At 39.1% G+C, this 21,963-nt stretch overlaps 1 protein-coding gene across 2 annotated transcripts in view; it reads left to right on the top strand.

Annotated features, from left to right (window-relative positions):
- The first annotated feature begins 6,680 nt into the window (after window positions 1–6,680).
- Window positions 6,681–21,963, top strand: part of HYCC1 (hyccin PI4KA lipid kinase complex subunit 1) — a 66,532-nt gene continuing 51,249 nt past the window's right edge. The window contains exon 1 of one of the 2 annotated variants that reach the window (XM_084896537.1): window positions 6,681–6,913. The gene's annotated coding sequence lies outside the window, so the exon portion shown is untranslated. The remainder of the gene's footprint in view (window positions 6,914–21,963) is intronic. The other variant, XM_084896538.1, reaches the window with a different exon arrangement.

Below are 21,963 nucleotides of genomic sequence, written 5' to 3'. Positions count from 1 at the left end.
GGGACTGAGCGAGATGGGCTGGACATGCCCTGGAGCTCTCCTACAGTCCCTCCCAGCCCGATTGTGCTCCAGTGGGTCCCTCAGCCTGGCCTGCACTCTCTTGCAAATTGGGACCACCCAGGGATGTCAGAGAGCCAGGCCACTCCCCTTGGGAAGGCGCCCGACACAGGGCTCATTGCTGGTGAGTGCTCTGCGGCAGCACTAGTGAGAGCTCGTGGCAGGCACAGTGAGGCTGGAATGAGTGGGAGCAGCAAGAAGGAGCTGCAGGCGGCCTTGGACTTCAGTTTTGTCCCGATCCCTGCAGGCCACCCAGAGGGACTCCATCCATGCCTGAATTCGTGCACCGGGCTTCTAGTATTCATATAGTAGAAAACCATGCAACAATGAAAAAGAATAAACTACAATTACAGCAAGAAACATGGACAGACTCCACAAACATAACGTGGAGAGGAAAAGTCATACTCACAGGTATGCATTCTGTATGATTCCACTTATATAAAATTTAATAGTCATAGATCTGTTAAAGCTGTAGGAGTGAAACTGGAGGTTATTTTTGGGAAGGAAGAAGGAAGTAATGATTAAGAGCAGGCCCAATGGGACTCCTGGATTATTGTCCTTTTTTTTTTTTTTTTTCTTTCCCTGGGTCAATGATTGCAGTGTTCATCTGTGAGAATCCTCTGAGGTAATTATATTTTTGTTTTCTCTCTTTTTTACATGTGTACTTCAATTGAAAACAAAATTAGAATGTAGATGGTGCAAATCAACAAAGCCTGTCCCTGCTTGACCCTTTTTAGCATATATTTCCTTCAACAGTCCCCCTGATTTTTCTTAGCTCCTCTCAGTGCCCAAGGTCTCCAGATTGAGAGACCTCCCTAGATATTGTCAGGCTCGGACATCTACATTCCTTCTCTTTGCCCCACCCCCAATTTTCTTTCCTTTGTTAGGGACATAATCATTTAATATTTGCCAACTTTTGGATGACTAATGTGACATTTTTCTCTTCATGGTGTAATTCAAATTTGGATTTAAAAAAAATCCTCAGGAGTGACTTTAGAGATTAGTATCATGGTTCAGGGCATAGAGGTGGAGGTGGTTCTGGAATGGCACCCCTTAAATGAAACCAAGTAGCTGGGCCTGGACATGCACCCCATGCCTGTGCAGAGGACCTGCCTCAGCTGAAGCAGAGAGGTCTAGAGAAGGCATCCCCTGGTTCTGCAGCGTAACGGGTATGAAGACAGACCAGCTGCATGGTGTCCTTCCTGAACATTGCTGATGAGGTTGAATTCGCTCACTGAAACTTTTTATTGGCATAAATATCAGGGTGGGGTGATGATGACTAAGCATATGAGAACAAAATGTGAAAAATGGAAGTATTATTCATACACTGGACTCTCTTAACCCAAGAATTACATACCAGAGTGACTGTGCTAGCAGAACTCTTCGGGGGTGTGGCTCTCCTTCCCAGACTCATCTACCGATTCCCATTCCTTGTGCGTGTTGAATTTTTTGGGCATATCACAACCAAAGAAGTGTGTGTCCCATTTGCTGCCTCTTGTCTCTGGATGGGAAGTTAATATACAGGGAAAAAAATTGGAAATATTCAAGGTGATACACAATGAAGTGCTGCACTGAATACAACTGAAATACTTTGCTTCTGATGCATTCCAACGGTCAGAAAGGGGAGAGATCATGTTTCCACTTGGCCTGTGGACTTGGGGGTGGGTGTGCAAACCTGAAAAAAAGTCATAAACCAAACCAAGACAGCAAAGGAAAACTGCCCACTTTTCATGTTCTCCTTTAGCCTATATTTCAGAAGTTCTTTCATGAGCTGAGCTATTATTACTATTGTTGTGGGAGCCAAAGATGACAAAGCACAGTTCTACTTGGAGGTGGTGGAGTCCCTGTTAATTACAGTTATCTATATTTTCTTTTCTGTGTCTCACAAATATGAACAAAATTGGCTCAACTATTAAAAGACAAGGGAAAGAAGACTTTTTCCTTAAAATATCTGTTATAAAGATATTAAAATTAATTTTAATGTGTGAATCTTTTTTGAAAAAATAATGGAGAAAATTCTCTTCTTTCCAGATGCTATTCCTAGAAAAACCTGAAACCAACCTTGAAGAATAAAGTTCTTTTTGCACACTGCAATTGGTCCAGCTTCTTTCACTTGGTCTATAATTCTAGAAGTCCAATATTGGTTTATACAGGGTGAAAGGTACAACGATTCACTTAGAGTATTTTAGGTGATGCAGATGGGAATCTTATCGGATTGTGGGAGAGCTGCCATTGGATCTTACATATGTTGAACACAAACACCGGTGCAGCAGTAGGAAATGAGCTGTCTCATTGTCCCCTAGACAGCAGGACTTCATTGATCCTCATCTTTGTTGCAGTGACTCATTGTACTGTCTCTACCTCTACTACTCCTTTGTTACCAATGTCTTTATCCTCCACTTTGTATGTCTTTTCTCTGCCGAATGTCTTCAGATCACTCATAACTTGCCCCTCTTAGGGCTTCTCAGGGCTTCTTCCTAGTTCCTTACTCCCACCATATGATTGACTTTTCTTTCCATTTCCAGTTCATATTCTTGAAAGAGAATGGAGATAGGTAGTCCCCATCATCCCTGTTTGGGTAGTGTTCCCATCAGGTCACCTTTCAGGCCTGGTTATCTATTCTATGAAGGTGGTTATATGGCATAGACCATAGCTTAGGCTGCTCCCTCAGCGTGGGGAACTGGCTGGAGTGGCTCTCCAAGAGGGGAAATCTGGCATAGCAAGACAGAATGACCTCTTAGTCATGTTCTTTTGTTCTGATTTTCTTTAAAAAAGTATACTGACAAAGTAATATATTTTTCATGTTTTGTCAAAATTCTCCTGACTCTTTCACTTAAAATAGTCATGTTACACAGAAACAAAACATAGATTGGTGGTTGTCAAAGACTAGAGGTTGGGGGAAATAGGAGGTTACAGTCAAAGGGTACACATTTCTAATTATAAAATAAATAAGTCCTATGGATGTAGTATACAACATGATGCTTATAATTAACAATACTGTGTCATATACTTGAAAATTGTTAAGAGTAGATCTTAGATGTTCTCACCATGCACACACATATACAGAAAGAAAGAAAAATGGTGAGTATATGAGGTGATGGATGTGGATGTGTTAACTATCCTTATGAGTTATTTCACTATCTGCACACACATACACATACATATATACACATAAATAAAATTATCACATTGTACACCTTAAACTTATACAATGTTATATGTCATATCTCAATAAAGCTGGAAAAAAAGTCATGTTACCTAGCTATTTTCTGGCTGATTTTAATAGAAGTATATTTGAGCTAAAATTTTCAGAAATTTAAAATCATAGGAAAGATATTTATGCTTTATAATGTTCAACTGACATTTTATTCTTTTTTTATTTGTTTATTTTTTTACTTAATTTCCCCCTCCCCCTTTACTTTCTTTTCTTTTTTAAACTGACATTTTAATAAACATTTTGGTAAGAAGGTAAATGCATTTCAATACTTAATGTAGAATTGTGCCTATGGCTATCAGAAGCTAGCAATCATGGAAGGTCTGGAATATGCTGACTTTAATAAAGTAGGTAAAAAGCATTTCTCTTTTAAAACAGAATTGCTCTCAGGCATCTTTCTGGTGCTTTGCTGCTAAAATATTAATAGTTATATGTAGCAGTTAACTGCAGACTGTTACTGTTGAAATTATTGTTATATGCACAAATTGTGATGAAAAGGAGAGTGGATTACAAACATAAATCTGTGTTTGTGTTTTACTCTAGAGGAAAGACAACTTAAAATGCCTTTTGTATCATCTTACCACTGCAAAACAGGAAGTGAAGTCAGGCAGTCAACTGCTTCCTGTCTTCTTGCGGAAAAGAAACAGATATGTAAATATACTAGGCAGCCTTCAGTTCTCTCTCCACTCAGTCCATCTCTATGCATGGTCCCGATTTGGCATTAGTAATGTTATGCTGCCATTTCTATGTTCTCCACCCTGGGTGTATGTTAGAATCAACTGGGAAGCTTTTAAACTAAACCTTACATCCAAGCTCCACCCCCCAACTTTCTGATTTATTTGGTGTGTCTTGGTTTGGGCATTTATATTTTTAGAAGGCATCCTAAGTAATTTGAAGAAGCAGGCAGGAAGCCACTAGGCAAAAGGACAGAATCTGAACATTTAAATCTGGCCAGCCCAAACAGCCTCCCATGCCCTCTGTACATTGCTTGTGCTTCTCCTCTTTGTTCAGTTTCCAGGCATTCCAAGAGGTTCTTCCTCACACTTCTCCCTCACCCCCTACCCCCCATTCAAATTCCTGTGCATTTCTCAAGACTCGGATCAGTATTACCTTCTTGTGACGCTTTCCCTGACTGCTGGACTTGCTCCCTCTTCTGAACTCACACAGCGGTTACTGCCTAGAAAATCCTCTGAATAATTAATCAGTCATGTTCTGCTTTGTGCCATCTCTTTCATTGTTGTGTCGAATGATTAATCTTTGCTTAACTCTTCACCTGCTATCCAGCTATGTATGCTGTAAGCTTCTTGCATTCCTTTGCATTCTTGTCAAGCTGAATGCCTTATAGTGTGCAGAAAGTCAATAAACCTTCGCCCTTCCCTCCAATGTCTGCTTCCGAAGGTGTGGTTCAGGCCTTCATCTCTCCTGGAGTTTTGCCCTATCCTAATGGGCCTTCCCTGACATTGAGACTCTGGCTCTTTAAATCAGGCCAACACATGGTGGCTCACATGGATAAAACGATCAGTAAAACTGATTGTGTGTGTGTGTGTGTGTGTGTGTGTATTCCCCTGTTCACTCTTGCTCTCTCCCTGTTTTGTGAGCTAACTGACCCTTTGGCTTTTGTTTTCTTTTTGGCCTGTCACTCTCCTACTTCCTGTTTTGCCATGACTTGATAGCAGAATTCAATTTCTCTGTTTTGATTACTTGTGTTCTTTACTATGTCAGGGTATAATAGACTCACTAGATCTTCCTGTCCCTGTCCTTTGGGTAAACACTTGCCCTGGCCGGGCTGTGGCCCAGCTGATCTAAATTACCACCCCAATTTTCCACCAATTCCCTGGCCTGACCTGTCAAGATTCCCCTTAAATAGAACAGATACTCTCTACACTGGCTTTAGGGTTTTCATCCTTTAAAAGAGACCTGATTGTGTTGTCCTCATGATTAAAAGATTCTGTTGGTCCTTCATTGCCTGTAGAATAAAGTCTAAATCTGAACTGTCCAATAAGGGAGTTATTAGAATGCAAATAAAGATCGAGTTCTTTAGCTATATGGTATATGGATTTCAAGTATTCAATAATCACATGAGGATAACGACTATCAAATATAGAACATTTCCATCTTCCCAGAAAGCTCTGTTGGACAATGCTCACCTAATACCTTAGTGTAGCTCATGAGGCCTTTTACAATCATCTCAACCCTTTGCTCTAGCTTAATTTTTGGCTGCTACTCACTTTTCAGCCTACACATTTTTTAATGTTCCCTAACTGCCCACTGCCCTGTCACAGCTCCATGCCTCTGAACATGCTGTTTCTCTTCCCTTAGACTTTATTCCCTGGTAAACTGCTAGCTATCTTTTAAGATCCTATTCAAACATCCCCTTCCTTGTGAAGTTCTCTTTCTTAAAGTGTTCTCCTTGCTCTTTGAACCTAGCTCTGTTGCCCTTATCACTACATTTTGTTATTTTTTGCTAACAATCATGGCTATGCTCTTGGAAGGGAGATCCTGCCTGATTGTTCTATAGATCCCCCAAATGATTACCTAAAATTGTTTGCTTAATGCCCTTTTGATATCAAGTAATATGTTTTCTTATTCATGTGTAGCATATTTGGAAAGCTTACTTGTTGCTTTAGAAGTAACCTAGAATGACTTCCCATTTTCAGGTTGAAGGTCCATTTTTCTTCTCATTAATACTGATTGGATTTGAGAGGGATGTGGTAGTAGGAATTGACAAGGTAACAACAACAACAACAACAAAAAGAGAGGGACTCTATGTAGGAGCTGACTCAGATGTGCTCAGCTTCCAGTCGTTACATAAAATAATGTGTCTTGAAGTGTAGGGAAATAGGAAGATGGAGGTATGGGAAGTTAGGGGGGAGTCCATGGAAAAAATTGGGAAATTGTATTTGACTTTTTTCCAGGCTAAGGCCAAAAGCAACGATATAATAAAGTGGGAAGAGTTTTTATTACCTTTTTATAAAAACGTGTTTTTTTGGCTTAGAATTTAGTACAATTTTGATCAATTCTTGTGTCTCCAATTACTGGGAAGTAAGTCCTTTTGATCAAGAAATTAAAATACCAGTGAGTTTCTCTTCTGTGATTACGGTTAACATCACTCCGGAAGGCTTATTTTTTGTCTGTGAGGGCTATCAATCCTAACTGCTCAGAGTCTGCCAGACCTTCACCCATCACTCTTTGTGGCAAATCTCAACAGTCAATCATCTCCACTCGGGCGCTCCGACCACGCCCACTGCGGAGACCACGCCCACCGAGAGTAGCTCTCGCTCCCACCTCACGGGTCCGCCCCCGACAGAGCAGAGGGAGATTCTCATTGGTGGAGAAGTTGTTCTGGTCCCGCCCCAGGCGGCGGCGATAGGCCGAACTGGAGTGGGGCGGTAGCGGTTGGTTGCCTGGGGACGGGTCCCCCGTCTTGCCCGTCAGAGTAGCTGGCGGCGGCGGCTGCTCTCGGAGCTGGGTTGTCAGTCAGTGAGCGGAGGGGGGGGAAGATGGCTCGTCGGGACCCGCTCTGCTAAGGAAGAAGGGAGGCAGGTGCCGCTGCTGCCCGGGGGAAGGAGGAGCAGACGCCTCCGCCGTCGCTGCGAGCCGGGCGAGGGAAGTTCTGGGAGTGGAGGTCCGGGAGCCGCTTTGGTGAGTGCGGTCGGACGGCCCACGGCGGGGCCCCCAGGGCGGCCCGCGACCGACAACTTTTTTTTTGTCCGGGAGGAGCCGGGGGAGGCGGCGGCGGGGAGGGGACGGGGACCGGGACTTTGTCTCTGGGGCGGCGGCTTCGTTGGAGGTAACGGCTTCCGCGCGAGGCGTCGCGGGTGGGCGCGGGACCCCGCCGGGCGCGGGGGCGTCCGGGGCTGCGGGCGGCGGGCCCGGGCGAGGGGCTCGCGGTCCACGGCCGCTCGCCCCGAAGTTGGGCGCCCCTCGCCCCCCTCCTCCTGCTCCTCCTGCCGCTGCTGCCGCCCGGGCGGCGGCCGCCTTGTGCGCGCGGACTCGAGCCTTTCTTCCCGGCGAGGAGCGGTCCAGGCTCCGGGCGTGACCCGGCTGTCGCTGCTTCGGGGTGGGGGGTGGGGGGTGGGTGGAGAGGTTGGGGGGGGGGGTGTGGGACCGGCCGCCCCTCTGCTGAGTTGACCCTCACCCTCCGCCAGCGGCTGATGCTCCGGCCTGACCTCTCCCATCCTTTCCTCCCAGCCCCCGAGGCTACCGCTCTCGGTCCAGTCTAGTGGCCAACATAGTCCCGTCGACCCTTAAAATCCGGCCCCCACCCCTCTCGTTCTTTGAAAGCGTTCGCTGGGCTCCGTGGTCCCCCGCAGGACATGGTGGTGGTTCAGAAAGCAGCCACGATTCTTCCCTTGGTTTTTACACCGGAGATCTCTTCAGCCTTTGCCTCCTTTTTTTTTTTCTTGGAGTTATTACTCCCCAGAGGCCGGTTTTAACCTTCTGGAGAATCAATCGTCTGGGGGTGTTTTTTGTCTGAACATTGTCGCATTGAAAGACCTCAAGTTTGCACGCCTCAGCTGAGCTGGGTGTCCGCCCTTGAGCGTGCACATGTGTGCATTGTGCACTCAGAGTTTAGGCAATTTCTCAAAGATTGGACGTTGCCCTAGCGGTGGTGATTGCACCGAACCGGTGTGTGGGATACAAAACGCTATCGCCCTCCCGGCAGCCGCTCCGCTGGCTCTCCAGGTAGGGGAGTTGGTGCCCCTGGCCTGGCAGCTCCCGCTTTTCTCAGAGCCCCCACTGCAGGCAGGAGGGCCCAGGAGGGCCCACGCAGCCCTTTGGCAAATTACTTGTCTTTTTGAGTCACACGTAGGTTTTGGAGCTGGTGTGCCACCTCTTTGGTTCATGCAACACACTTTTACAGGTTGAGGTTTTCGGCTTTTAAAATCTTATCTACATAAAGTCATAAGGATCTGTGTAACCTTGAGTCAATGTTATATTCCCGGGAGGCTTGTTTTCCTTGAGAATATTCTCTTGAACATCCAAACTCTACCCCCTTTAAGCTCCCCAATTTACAAGCTTTTTTTTCTTTAGGTTAATACATTTTAAGGTTTGCAAGACCCACATTAGTCCAAGGTACCACATTTTTTAAGTGCAGGGAAAAGCAAGCAAGAAAAAAGAAAAAAACCTTTAGTTATTCAAATAATTCACATAAACAAAATGGTAAGGAAGAAAACCATCACATGGTTGAAAACACATTCTGGATTTGGCTTATTCTTTTTTGATTTACACTGATTCTTACCAGAGAGGGATTATAAAACCCTCTTAGTTATCAGCCTTAACAGTACCTGGATATGGACATCCAGATAAGGCATTGGCTAGATTAGTATGTTATTCCTACTTCCTTTCTTTGCTGTATTTGTCTTTTCTGAAATCTACTGTAGGTTGCATTTTTTGTTTGTTTGCTTGTTTGTTTAGAGTTGTGTCATTTTGACTGAGTTTAAAAATACCTTACAGTCAAGATATTTGACTGATATATTCAGGATCCTGTTGCCTGATATTTATTTTATAATGAATATTAAGAAATCTTTAAATAATGTTAGTATGAAGATCATGTTTAGGGTATCAGGTTTATATTTTGTAAATAATTGAAATTATGTCAAACAAATTTATTTTGTACTGGCCCAAGCGTTAGGTACTAGGGATACAGAAATGAATGTCATAGCTATTTGTCATCAAGGAATTTATTAATTTACAACACAGGTAAGTAAAATAACAATCCTACAACCATGTGATAAATGATATGCCTAGTGTAGTAAGGGAGCAGAGTAGGAGATGGCTAACAGCTTGGAGTCAGGAGCACACAGTAGAGTTTTGAAGTATGGTATAATTTTGCCAAGTGCAATGAATCACTTTCCAAGAGGAGAATATAGAAAGTGAGAAGGCAAGGAGGCATGAGAAACCATGATAGCTTAGAGAAGTCATTCTCAATGACAAGTCCAAAGTCACTAACATTGACATTGAATGCAGGGATTAGGGAAGTGGTGGAAGATGAGACTAGTGAGGGTGGTAGAAGGCTGGACCAGGGAATTGTTTCCTGGCTAAGGTGATTGCTTTGAAAATGACCAATAAGAAACTAATCGATTTGTGTTTTAGATCCTTACTCTATGTCAGAATGAGGTAGAATCTGATTGGCCCTGTCACCTTTGGGAAGAAAGAAGGAGGAATCAGGACCCTGAGGATTTGACTTCATTCTATTGATTGGAAATGAGGAACACATAAGTGGAGGGAAGATGATAAATTATGTTTTCAATTTTTTAAAATTTGACCAAGCTATGGAGCATTCAGGTGAAGATACAGGTGTTTGGATCTAAGGATGTGGAATTTGTAAAGGAAATCAGGATTAGAGGGGAAATTGGGGGTTAAATTGAAGCTGTATTGATTTAGTTATGCTGAAATAAGTCAGGGAAAGCCTTTAGCATGACAAAAAGCAGCAGCCAGAGAACAGACTCTGATAGAGCAGAAGTAGGTAGAAGAATAGTGTGAAAGAGAATTGAAAGGTGGAGTCAGAGAAAGGTGGGAGGGCCATCAGGAGAGATACTAAGGGTGGAGAGATCTTCACATAGAGGAGGAATGGATGGCCAGTTTTGAATACTGTAAAGAGGTATCAAGTAAGGAGAGGACTCCAGGAACCAGTGAATTTGTCAGGAGTCCATAGGTGACTTTAACAAGTACAGTTTTAGCTGAGTGGTGATTCAGAAGCCAGTCTTCAGAAAATTGAGAAAGAATGTGTAATGATGATAAAGTAAACATGCTTGAATGAGGCATTTCAAGAAAACTGAAAGAATGGAGAGAGGAGATAAAGACCGTATAGAGCAGTGGTTCTCAATCTTAGCTGCACATTTACAATCATCTGGAGAGTTTTTAAGAATCCCAGTTTCCAGGGGGAGCCCCCATATCAATTTGTGGGTGGGACCTAGACACCAATATTTCAACAGCTTTATTGAAGTTTAATTAACATTTAATAAACTACACACTTAAAATGTATAGTTTAATTGACATATGTTTACATTCACAAAACCATCACCAAAATAATGAACAGATTCATCACCTCCAAAAGTTTTCTCACATCCCTTTTCTTGCATCCCTGTAAACAAATAATTGCTGTACTTCCTGTTACAATAGATTAGTTGCATAGGTATTTTAAAGTTCCCTGGGTAATTCCACTGTGCAGGCTTGATGAAACCACTATAGAGGGATTCAGGTTGAAGAAATGTTATGCTTGTTTCTTTACATTCTTAAGGAAAGAAAGAAATAAGATATTCAGGAAAGATTAGATGTTTATTGGAACTAAGTTCCTGAGACAGTAGAAGTGATTAGAATTTAGTGCTTTAACCAATAAGAAAGGAAGATAATTCTGGAAACAAAATCTCTAACAAAGATGTTAAAGATAGTATATTTATTTGTTATTAGCATCAAAGTTGTAATCATATAGTATCAGGATTGGTTCTCTGAAGTACTAAAAAAAAAAAAAATTAGCATGTTGATATTGTGGAAATGGATGCCCTTCAGAAAACCCCTTACATGGAGCCTGAGACCACTGGCACTCCCATGTAATGTTTTGTCATTTTTATGAGAGGAGCAGATGGAATTAACAGTTTGATTATTGCTTACTGTTGAGAGCCAGAGTCTTTTTGGCCCTTGCAGAGTAAGGCTGCATATTTGCACTGAGGAAAGAGAACATTTAACATTTGAAAATCTCCTGTTTACAACATCTTTGCTCAGAAGAAATCCTGCTGGCTTGTCGTTAGGACATATGCCTTTTAAACACATTGGGGGAGAAAATAATTTCTCTGTCTCCCAAATGAGACTGAGAAGATTTGTGATTAGAAAGTGTCGAAGGCCCATGCTTTCTATACTGAGAAAGATAATACCTACATTCCCCCATTCACTTTTTAGAAAATAGTTTCTGGCTCACAATTTGAATGTAGGTAAAAGCTGAGCCCTATTGGTGCTGAGGTCCGGGGCTGTTCCTTACTCTTGATTCTTACATTTGCCAGGGGGCTAAAAGCAGAATGGCTAATATCTAAATATTGTTTCACATTGTATTTGATCATAAAGGTGGAGTGAAAAACTTTTGATTCTTTTCTAGAGTTCTCAGCATTTATTTCACTGTGATTAAAGTACTAAAGTATGCTCTGACCTAGAGAGGCTTGGCATCCTTGATTTTGGTGCAGCCTAAATAGAATGGGAATATAAATGTTGCCCTGGTTTTGGATACCATTGTTACTACAGTCAGCAGTTTTGTAAACATTCTGTATTTTCTTAGTTACTAGTGTAATACATAATAATTGTAGTAATATTGTAAAATTCGGGAAAGCATAAATAATCATTATTATCACTTTGGTCTTACTGGCCTTTTTAATAGGTATTTACTTTTTTTTTTTTTTTAAGCCATATCACATATAGTTTCATTTTTTGGTTTGAACTGTTTTCTTGTTGTTTTATTTTCACTTAATAGAATGAATGCTTAACCAAGTCAATCAAATATTATATATTTATAACATATAACATCATTTTAAATGTGTGGAAATATTTGGCAAATGGATTTATAATCTTTTATTAACCACCATTTCAATTGTTAAAAATTTAAGCTTTTCTCAATAAATGTGAGTGAATAATGTAGCAGTTAGGTTCTTGACAGTTTAATCATTACATTTTTATTTCCTTAGGACAGTGTTTCCCAAACTTTTGACATATGTGTACCCCTTCTATAATTTTCGTAACACTGAGTACCCCTCGTCAAAAAAAAAAGAAAAAAAGAAAAAAAAAGGATGTATTAGGCACGGTGCAGTGCATATCCCCACCAAACTCCGGTGCAACACGTACCCCCACCGAACTCTTCCCGTACCCCTGGGGGTACGTGTACCACACTTTGGGAAACACTGCCTTAGAATAAATTCTGAAGTCAAAGGTTATGCATATTTAAATTATTTTAAATAGATACTAATAGATTGCCTTCCAGAAAGGTTTAATTACTATTCATATTTATTAATTGTTTTGAGAAAGCCAGCAACCTCTTCATATTCAGCACTAGCAATGAAAAACTGCCATTTAATTTGAAAAGTTACATCTTTTATAAATTTTATTTCATTATTAGTGACACTAAATATTTGTATTTATTTTGTGAATTATCCATTAGTGTCCTTTGTTTAAGATATTTGGAGATTTTTAAAATTTGAGTTATGAGAGCTCTTTGTATGTGAAACTATTATACCTTTGTCAAATTACATTGCAAATAATTTCTTCAGTTTATCATCTGCATCCTAATTTTGATTTTGGTGTAGGTTTTTCTTTTTAAACAGATTTTTAAAATCCTCACCCAATGATATGTTTTATTGACTTGAGAGAGAGAGAGAGAGAGAGAGAGAGAGAGAGAGAGAGAGAGGGAGAGAGAAGGAAGGAATAGGAAGAGAGAAACATCAATCTGTTGTCTCTTCCATGCACCCAATCTGGAACCCTAAACCTAGGTATGTGCCCTGACTGGGAATCAAACATGAGACCTTTTGGTGTACAGGATGTTGCTCTATCAAACTGAACTACACTGGCCAGGGCTTTTTACACAGATTTTAAAACATTTTTAGTATAGTTAAATCTATCAAAATTTTCTTTTATGGTATCTGCCTGCTTAGAAAAGCCTTCTCGAATTTCCAGATTATATCACTCGTCACCGCTATTTCCTTATATTACTTTCACAGTTTTAAAAAATATTTACATCTTTATATATCTTGGATATATTTTAGTATAGAGTGGCAAGTCCATTATTTTAATACTTTTTATTGAACAATAATTTTTCCTCAAAGGATTTATTATTTTTAATTTTTTCTTTAGCGTCACAATTTTTGTGATTCTTAAAGTCAGTTTCCCTTCTTTTTATAGATTTTATTAGGGTGACTCTGGTTAACAGAATTATATAGGTTTCAGGTGCACAATTTTACAACACATAATCTGTACTTGTATGTTCACCACCCCAAGTTAAGTCTCTGTCCATCACCATTTATCGCCCTATATCCACCTTCAACTTTTTTCACCCTCATAGCCACCCCTCCTCCAGCAATCACCATACTGTTATCCATGAGTTTTTTTCTCTCTTTTTTTTTTTTTTTTTTTGGCTCAATCCTCCCTCCTCTGCCACTCAGCCCTTTACCTCACCCCCAACTGTCTAGCCTGCTCTCTGTATCGTATATATGAGTCTATCAGTATTTTGCTTGTTAGTTCATTAGATTCCACATATGGGTGAAATCATATGGTACTTGTCTTTCTCTGACTGGCTTATTTCACTTAGCATAATGTTCTCCAGGTCCATCCATGCTGTTGCAAAAGATAAGATTTCCTTTTTTTTTTACAGACCAGTATTTCATTGTGGAAATGTATCACAGCTTTTTTTTTATCCACTCATCTACTGATGGATACTTGGGATGCTTCCAAATCTTGGCTATTGTAAATAATGCTGCAATGAACCTGGGGGTGCATATATTTTTTCAAATTAGTGTTTTGGGTTATTTGAATAAATCCACAGAAGTAGAATTACTGAGTCATAAGGCAGTTCCATTTTTAATTTTTTGAGGAACTTCCATACTGTTTTTATAGTGGCTGCACCAATCTGAATTCTCACCAACAGTGTACAAGAGTTCCCTTTTCTCCATATCCTTCCTCAGAGGTTTTAGATGTCATCTTTATTATATAACAAATTACGTCTATATATATCCATATGAATTTTTCTAGGCCTTTTATTCTGCTTCATTGGGATCTTTATTGATCCAGTAATTTCAAACAGTCCTAATTATTAGAACTTTTAATATACCTTATTATATGGTTGTGTGAATTTCCATTATCTTTTTCAAAAGATTTTCAACATTTTTCATGTATTTATTTTTCCAGATTACCTTTAACTGGAAACATTTTACTAAGATTCTAAAAGATCCCCATTGGGATTTCTAAATTAACATTTTGGAGGTAATTGTGATATCTTTACAATCCTATATAATAAAAGCCTAGGTGATGTCATGCCCTCATCCAACGCCCTTTTGTGACTTTATCACAAGATGGCCGCTACAAAGATGCCCTCCACAAGATGGCCACATGCACAGTGGAGGTGGGGCCTGGGGGTCCTGCAGCTCCTGTGCAGCATGGAGGAGGCTGGTCCCAGTGTCTACCACCTTGCAAGGAGGAGGCGGGTCATGGTAGGGGAGGGCAGTTGTAGGTGATTGAGCCGGCAGGGGAGGGCAGTTGGGGGTGATCAGGCCAGCACAGGGAGTGGTTAGGTGTCATTCAGGCTGGTAGGCCGGCGAGTGGTTAATAGCCAGTGGTCCCGAGGGGTCCCAGTTTGGAGAGGGTGCAGGCTGGGTTGAGGGACCCCCTCCCCCCATTCACGAATTTTGTGACCGGGCCTCGAGTATAATTATTTTTCCAAGTCATCTTTAATTACTCAGTGTTTTATAGTTTTCTTCATTTGATTCTGCCCATCTTCAAAGTTAAATTTTGATATTTTAAAACTTATTTTGCTATTGTGAATGTAATCTTTTTTTCATTGTATTTTAAAGAGGATTACATCTTCTAGATATGGGACATAGAAAAGTTGATGATTTGTGTATACTGTTTTCTAAATGGTCATTTTATGAGTTTTTAATTCTAATAGTTTTTATTATTTTGTAATAAGGTAGTTATAGCATTGCAAATGATAGTTTTATCTTCTTGCCAATATTTGATATTCATTCCTTTTTAAAAAAATTATAATTATCAGAATATCTAGGATAATGTTAAATTATGGTAGCAAATAGTAAACATCTTTGGCTTGTTTCTCATTTAAATGAGAATAATTTTAGGGTTTCAAAGTTGTGCATTTTTTTTGACAAATTTTTTTAGCATGTTGAGAAAATAGTTTTTAACTTTCTTTAAGTAGAAGAGATAATATTTGCATAATGCATTTTATTTTTACTTAAAAAATATATTTTATTGATTTTTACAGACAGGAAGGGAGAGGGATAGAAAGTTAGAAACATCAATGAAAGAGAAACAATCAGCTGCCTCCTTCACACCCCCCACTGGGGATGTGCCCGCAACCAAGGTACATGCCCTTGACTGGAATCGAACCCGGGACCCTTGATTTTACAGGCCAATGCTCTATCCACTGAGCCAAACCAGCTAGAGCTATTTTTATTTTTAAAAATATATTTTTATTGAGGAGAGGAGAGAGAAACATTAATGATGAGAGAGACTCATTGATTGTCTGCCTCCTGCACATTCCCACTGGGGATTGAGCTTGCAACTTGGGCATGTGCCCTGACCAGGAATCAAACTATGACCTCCTGGTTCATAGTTTGATGCTCAACTGCTGAGCCAGTTGGGCAATATAATGCACTTTATATAATTCACATTTTAATTTATTGGGTGTTCAAAAACAATTTGTATTCCTGAATTTTGTTTGTACCTTGTAAAGAATGTGATGTAAGATCAAGGAATTTTGGAAACAGTACTTTCCTACTGTTTTTTAAATATTTGCCATTGTTGAGGCTTGTGTCAGTGTAGCCTTGTAGTAGTAAATGTTAAGTGATATTTGTTTGGTGTGTGTTTCTTGAACAAAAAGTCTTTTGATTAGCTGATGAACATTAGTTGCTTTCTCATATAAATGCATAAAGATTCATTTAGTTATTTGCACGAGACTTAATGAAAACATTGTATTTGAGTTCTTAAACTGTACTATGAAAATTATTTCAGGTTATATCGATAGAGTGATTTATAGACTTGGAAATTTAGAGAATAATGTAAGCCTTAAAAGTGCTAAAATTGGTCAAGCAATTATGAACTCTATTTTTATCCTTTTTTTTAAAAAATATATTTTATTGATTTTGTACAGAGAGGAAGGGAGAGAGACAGAGTTAGAAACATCGATGAGAGAGTCATCGATCAGCTGCCTCTTGCACACCCCCTACTGGGGATATGCCCGCAACCAAGGTACATGCCCTTGACCAGAATCGAACCCAGGACCCTTCAGTCCCCAAGCCGACGCTCTATCCATTGAGCCAAACCGGTCTCGGATATTTTTATCCTTTTTAAAAATATATATTTTATTGACTTTTTACAGAGAGGAAGGGAGAGGGATAGGGAGTTAGAAACATTGATGAGAGAGAAACTTCGACCAGCTGCCTCCTGCACACCCCCTGGGGATGTGCCCCAACCAAGGTACATGCCCTTGACCAGAATCGAACCTGGGACTTTTCAATCCGCAGGCTGACGCTCTATCCACTGAGCCAAACTGGTTTCAGCTATTTTTAACTTTTTTTGAGCCCTTCTGGGTTTTTTTGTTTTTTTCCCCCCCTTCCATTGTCAATAACATTTAATTAATTGAGTTAGGGTACTGGTCCTAATTAACATACACATACTACACTACCCTCCTCTGCCCATGTGGAGCATAACAAGTTGCCCATTTGGCCTCTTTAAACTTGCTAGGTATATATACACTCTCTTCATCCCTAAATTTCAAGTTTCCTGCTCATTTGTCAACCCATAGATATTACAGTGGTGGACAGAGTGACAACATAGCCCCTAAAACGTACACACTTTAATAGTTTAGAAGAGGGAGAGACTTTTAGGGAAAATTATGAAACTTCAAGTGCATCCTGATAGAGGAATAGGGAAGAAGGTGGAAATATTTTAGAAATGGATTGGGTGAAAGCATCCACTAAGTAGGGAAAGTAGAACTGTGCAAATCAACTAAACTACTGGAGAAGTACAGAAAATCAGAAGGATGGTTACATGGGTGATAGAATTCTAAAGTCAGTGACATCTTCCTAGTAGAGTTTCAGAAAGGAAGACACTTGTGACAAGGTTAAAGAGAAAGAATGAGTATTGAGGAAGAACCAATAGATTTATTTATAAGACCATCGAGAGTATATGATGAGAACCAATAAATACTGTAAAGGAGGTAAGGAATAAATTGGTGGTGAAATAATTGGAGGCAGTGGCAGTAGATTAGGTTACTAAATCAGAATGTTAATCAGTGAAGCATAAATAAAGATGGCAGTATCTGGAGGGCACTATAATCTAATAAAGCCTTCCTCTCATTCTCCCTCCATCTCGTTTCAGGAAGTGTAAGATCCTGAAATTCATTCTCAATTGTCAAATTGATAAATATTTTGTTAGTGATAATGAGAGCTATCATTATTTATGTCTATGGTGTGCCAGTGCTTTATTTGTATTGTTATTTTTTTTTTTTACCTTTTTTTAAAGAGAGCATTTTTATTATCTTTAATATATTTTATTGATTTCAGAGAGGAAGGGAGAGGGAGAGAGAGATAGAGAGAATCATTGATAGTCTGCCTTCTGCACATACACCTCTGGGGATTGAGCACTGGCCATGTGCCCTTGACCAAAATTGAATCCAGGACCTTTCTATCTGCAGGCCAAAGCTTTATCCACTGAGCCAAACCAACTAGGGCTATTTTTTACCTTTTAAAAAACTTTATTGTTTTAAGTATTACAAATGCCCGCCACCCTTCGACACTCTCCATCCTGCTGCTGACCCCTCGTCAGGCCTTCCCTGACCAATGTTTGTCCATGGGCTATGCATATAAATTCTTTGTTTAATATTTGTATTGTTTTTAATCCCTAAAACATTCCTATAATGCAGATGTTGATAACTACTTTTCACAGTAAGAGCACCATTATTAACAGTTCTGAGGTCACTATAGTAAATACCAGTGATACACTTTTTCATCTCTTTTCTTTTTCTTCATTCCAGTAATTGCAAAAAAAATACTGAAACCAAGAATTTTCTGAAAATCACAGGCTAACAAATGCCAGAGCTGGGTCTAATTGTGAAATAAAGACTGACTCCAGTATCCTACCATGTTTTTTCTGTGACCCTATACTTTTCAACTTGGCTGCCAAAGAGAATCATCCATGTAATTTATTTTTCCCTACCAATTTATTTTAGAATGAAAATATTCTAGTTTTTAATTTTAAATGAAATATTAGGGAGAAAAAAAAGAATAAAAGAGTATTGGATTGTTGAATGGTGATTGAGAATGGGGTCTCTGTAGTTAGACTGCTTGAGGTTTAACCTTAACCACTTACTAGTATGTGACCTTGGACAGGTTATTTGTTTAGGCTAGCAGCAGCTCCTCCCTCCCTCCCTCCCTCCCTCCCTCCCTCCCTTTCTTCCTTCTTTCCTCCACCTCATCTTCCTTCTCCTCCTTCTCTTCCTCTCCTCTTCCTTTTCCTCCTTCTCTTCCTCCTCTTCCTTCTGCTCCTCCTGCTTCTTTTGTGAAGTAGAGATTATATTATCACCACTTGAGAAGACTGTGAGGTTTAAATGAAAATTCCCATAAAGCACTTAACATGGTGCCGGACACATATGTGTTTGAGGAATATTAGACATTATCACAATATCGATATTATCCATGGACATCTATTATTGCTACGTATGAAACATTTGACTCACACTAAGTGTTTTCCAGACTTTAGTCCCAATGATGCCAGTTGTGTCTGAACAGTGAAGGATTCATGGTCAAATGTTTTTGGGAAAATACTTCATTCTAAACACTTTTTTTGGAGATGTTTATAACACAGATTTAGCATATAAAGGCCCTGAAAAGTCCATTGATTAAGCTTAAAAGAAAGAAAACTCTTTAACTTTCTTTCTTTTTTTTTTTAAATATACTTTATTGATTTTCCACAGAGAGGAAGGGAGAGGGATAGAGAGCTAGAAATGTCGATAAGAGAGAAATATCAACTAGCTGCCTCCTGCACACCCTACTGGGGATGTGCCCCCCAACCAAGGTACATGTCCTTGACCGGAATCAAACCTGGGACCTTTCAGTCCACAGGCCGACACTCTATCCATAAGCCAAACTGGTTTTGGCTTAATTTTCTTTGTTCATTTTTTAAAATTAAGGTATTATATGTGTACATATCTAAGGTATTATATGTGTACATTCCCCCCACACACACACACTCCCATACATGCCCTCCCTCTCCAGAGTTTTTCATCCATTGGTTTTGCTTATATGCATGCATACATGGCTTAACTTTCTTGAATAGTTATATTTTCATCTGGGAAACCTTTTTTTCTTTTCTTCTAACGTCAACTCAGAAAGCACTGCCTAAATTATTTAATGTACTTGCATTTACCTTGGTTAGTAAATTAATACAGAGGTTTATCCTTTTATTTTTCCTGATTATAATCTGCAATAACAATATGATGTTTAGTTAGAAGGATCCAGGAGTTGGAGATTCTGATATTTCTGTAACTAGGAGAGTGATCTTATATTTTACCTCTGTATATGCCTTGATTCTTTTAAAAAAAATATTTTATTGATTTTTACAGAGAGGAAGAGAGAGGAATAGAGAATTAGAAACATCAATGAGAGAGAATCATCCATCAGCTGCCTCCTGCACACCCCCTACTGGAGATGTGCCCACAACCAAGGTACATGCCCTTGACCGGAATCGAACCTGGGACCTTTCAGTCCACAGACCGACACTTTATCCACTGAATCAAATCGGTTTCGGCTGTGCCTTGATTCTTAATGTGAGATAGATAGACTAGGTCTCTAAATTTCTTTTCTTCTACCTGTGAAATTCTAAATTGTTAGGTAAATGACTATAAACAATTACATTGAAGAGCTATGTTAGATTTGACTTGCCTGTTAGATTTGACTTTTTTTCAGTCTTAGTACCAATTGTTATAGAACCAGCCTTGCAAATATATTCTAGGTATAGGAGCTAAATCCTGATCAATTATCTGATATAAAATTAATTATAGAAATAGTCACAAGCAACACTACAGTCTGGTTAAGGTAAAATTTTTGAGCACTTCAAATTTCTCAAAGGTTTGAAAAATCTGTTAAAGAAGTTCAAATTCTAGTAAGAAGTTACACTGAACATTGTTTTTTTTACAAACTTAATTTAGTTTACTTTGTCACATTCTGAAAAGTTTGTAGCCTAACAATTAAAAAAATAATAAAATCTATCCTTAGCCAGAGATTATTTGTTAAAAAGTATTTCCTCAAATCAATGCTGGTAATGATACCTTACATTGATTTATCATTCTACAATTTAGAGTGGTTTCATGTTTTATTTTCTCCTTTTAAATATTGAGTGTGGTAGGTTAGGACAGCTGTCATTTTTTTTTACACTTCAATGTCACTCAACAGTCAAGTCACCAAAACTTGTTACCAAATTTCCCATCTCCATTGGAATAATTGGTGTAATTGGAACAATTGGAATAATGGTGGCCCCAGTCACTATTCTAGCATTTTTCAGCATCCTTAAACTATCATGTTCTGTTGGAGTCACTGATTTAACTTCCTTGTCCTACATATTTTCTATTAATGCAGCCCAATGTGGCATTAACCTTTTTTTAGTGACTATGTTACATTTTAAAATCCCTCTTAAGCGCCTAAATTATTTTTCTGTAAGTAGTTATGTTTCCCATCTCTTTTTTGTCCACTCTTTAGAATCAACTGTATGATCTTCATTTAATTTTCATTCATAGCTTTACCTTTTAAGATTAAGTGCATGTTACTAACCTGTTATAAGAATGTGCTTTGTATAGGTGTTAGCAGATCTGTTTGTGAGTGTGTGAGGGATAAGGGTGGATTGGCTCTGGTTATTTGTCTGTGGTAGTGAGAGATTTCACTTAGTTATGAACCAAACAAGCAGTTTTATTAGCTAATCAGGTTAATATTTTTCTAATTGGATTATTAATTTTTGAAAAGTTCAGGAATCTTTTTATGAAATAACATGTTATGAATCTTGTTAATTTAGCAGTAGTGCCAACATCTCTTCATATCATGTCCATGACAGCAAACTTTAATACCTGTAAGTTTAAAATGTTTGAAATGTAAAATATGACATGACAATCAAATGACAAAATTCTTATATGTAAGATTAATTGGAGATTAATATTGAAATAGAATAAAAGCCGGGACTGGTTTGGCTCAATGGATAGAGCGTCGGCTTGGGGACTGAAGGGTCCCGGGTTCGATTCCGGTCAAGGGCATGTACCTTGGTTGCGGGCATATCCCCAGTAGGGGGTGTGCAAGAGGCAGCTGATCGATGACTCTCTCTCATCGATGTTTCTAACTCTCTATCTCTCTCCCTTCCTCTCTGTATAAAATCAATAAAATATATTAAAAAAAAAGAAATAGAATAAAAAATTTAACTGTCAGAGCAGTTATTTAAATTAACTTGATTGTCTATCTAGAACAGTGATTCCCAAAGTGGTCTATATCGACCCCCAGGGGTCTATGACAACCTGCAAGGGGTCTACGTCAGCGAAAAAAAAATTTGGGGGTCCATGAAATGAAAATGGGGGTCCACGATAGTGGATCTCAACATACACTGATAGTACCTATTTACTTACATCATATTATCTTATAATATAAAAACATATAAATTATTTATAAAAGTACCTATGAAGTAAAAAATTTATTATATATGTTTATAAAATTGTGTAAGTTGTAGGATAAAAACCTGCACATAATGATATACCAGTATCATCTTGTTACAAGCATACGCGCAGTAAACATTCTTGCCAATTTTTGTCTCAAAGCTTCGCGAACTTGCACCGACTTGTTCAATTCGTCACTCTATAAATATGAATGTGAGAAAAATACGTTCATTCGTTTCCTGAATCTTGAATAGGAAAGTGCTGAGAAAACATTTAAAAAAATATAAACTGGTAGTTT

This window comes from Pipistrellus hanaki, assembly GCF_964339955.1.
Source record: "Pipistrellus hanaki genome assembly, chromosome: 10".
In the NCBI taxonomy this organism is placed as follows: domain Eukaryota; kingdom Metazoa; phylum Chordata; class Mammalia; order Chiroptera; family Vespertilionidae; genus Pipistrellus; species Pipistrellus hanaki.
This window is presented reverse-complemented; position numbering and strand designations above follow the sequence as displayed.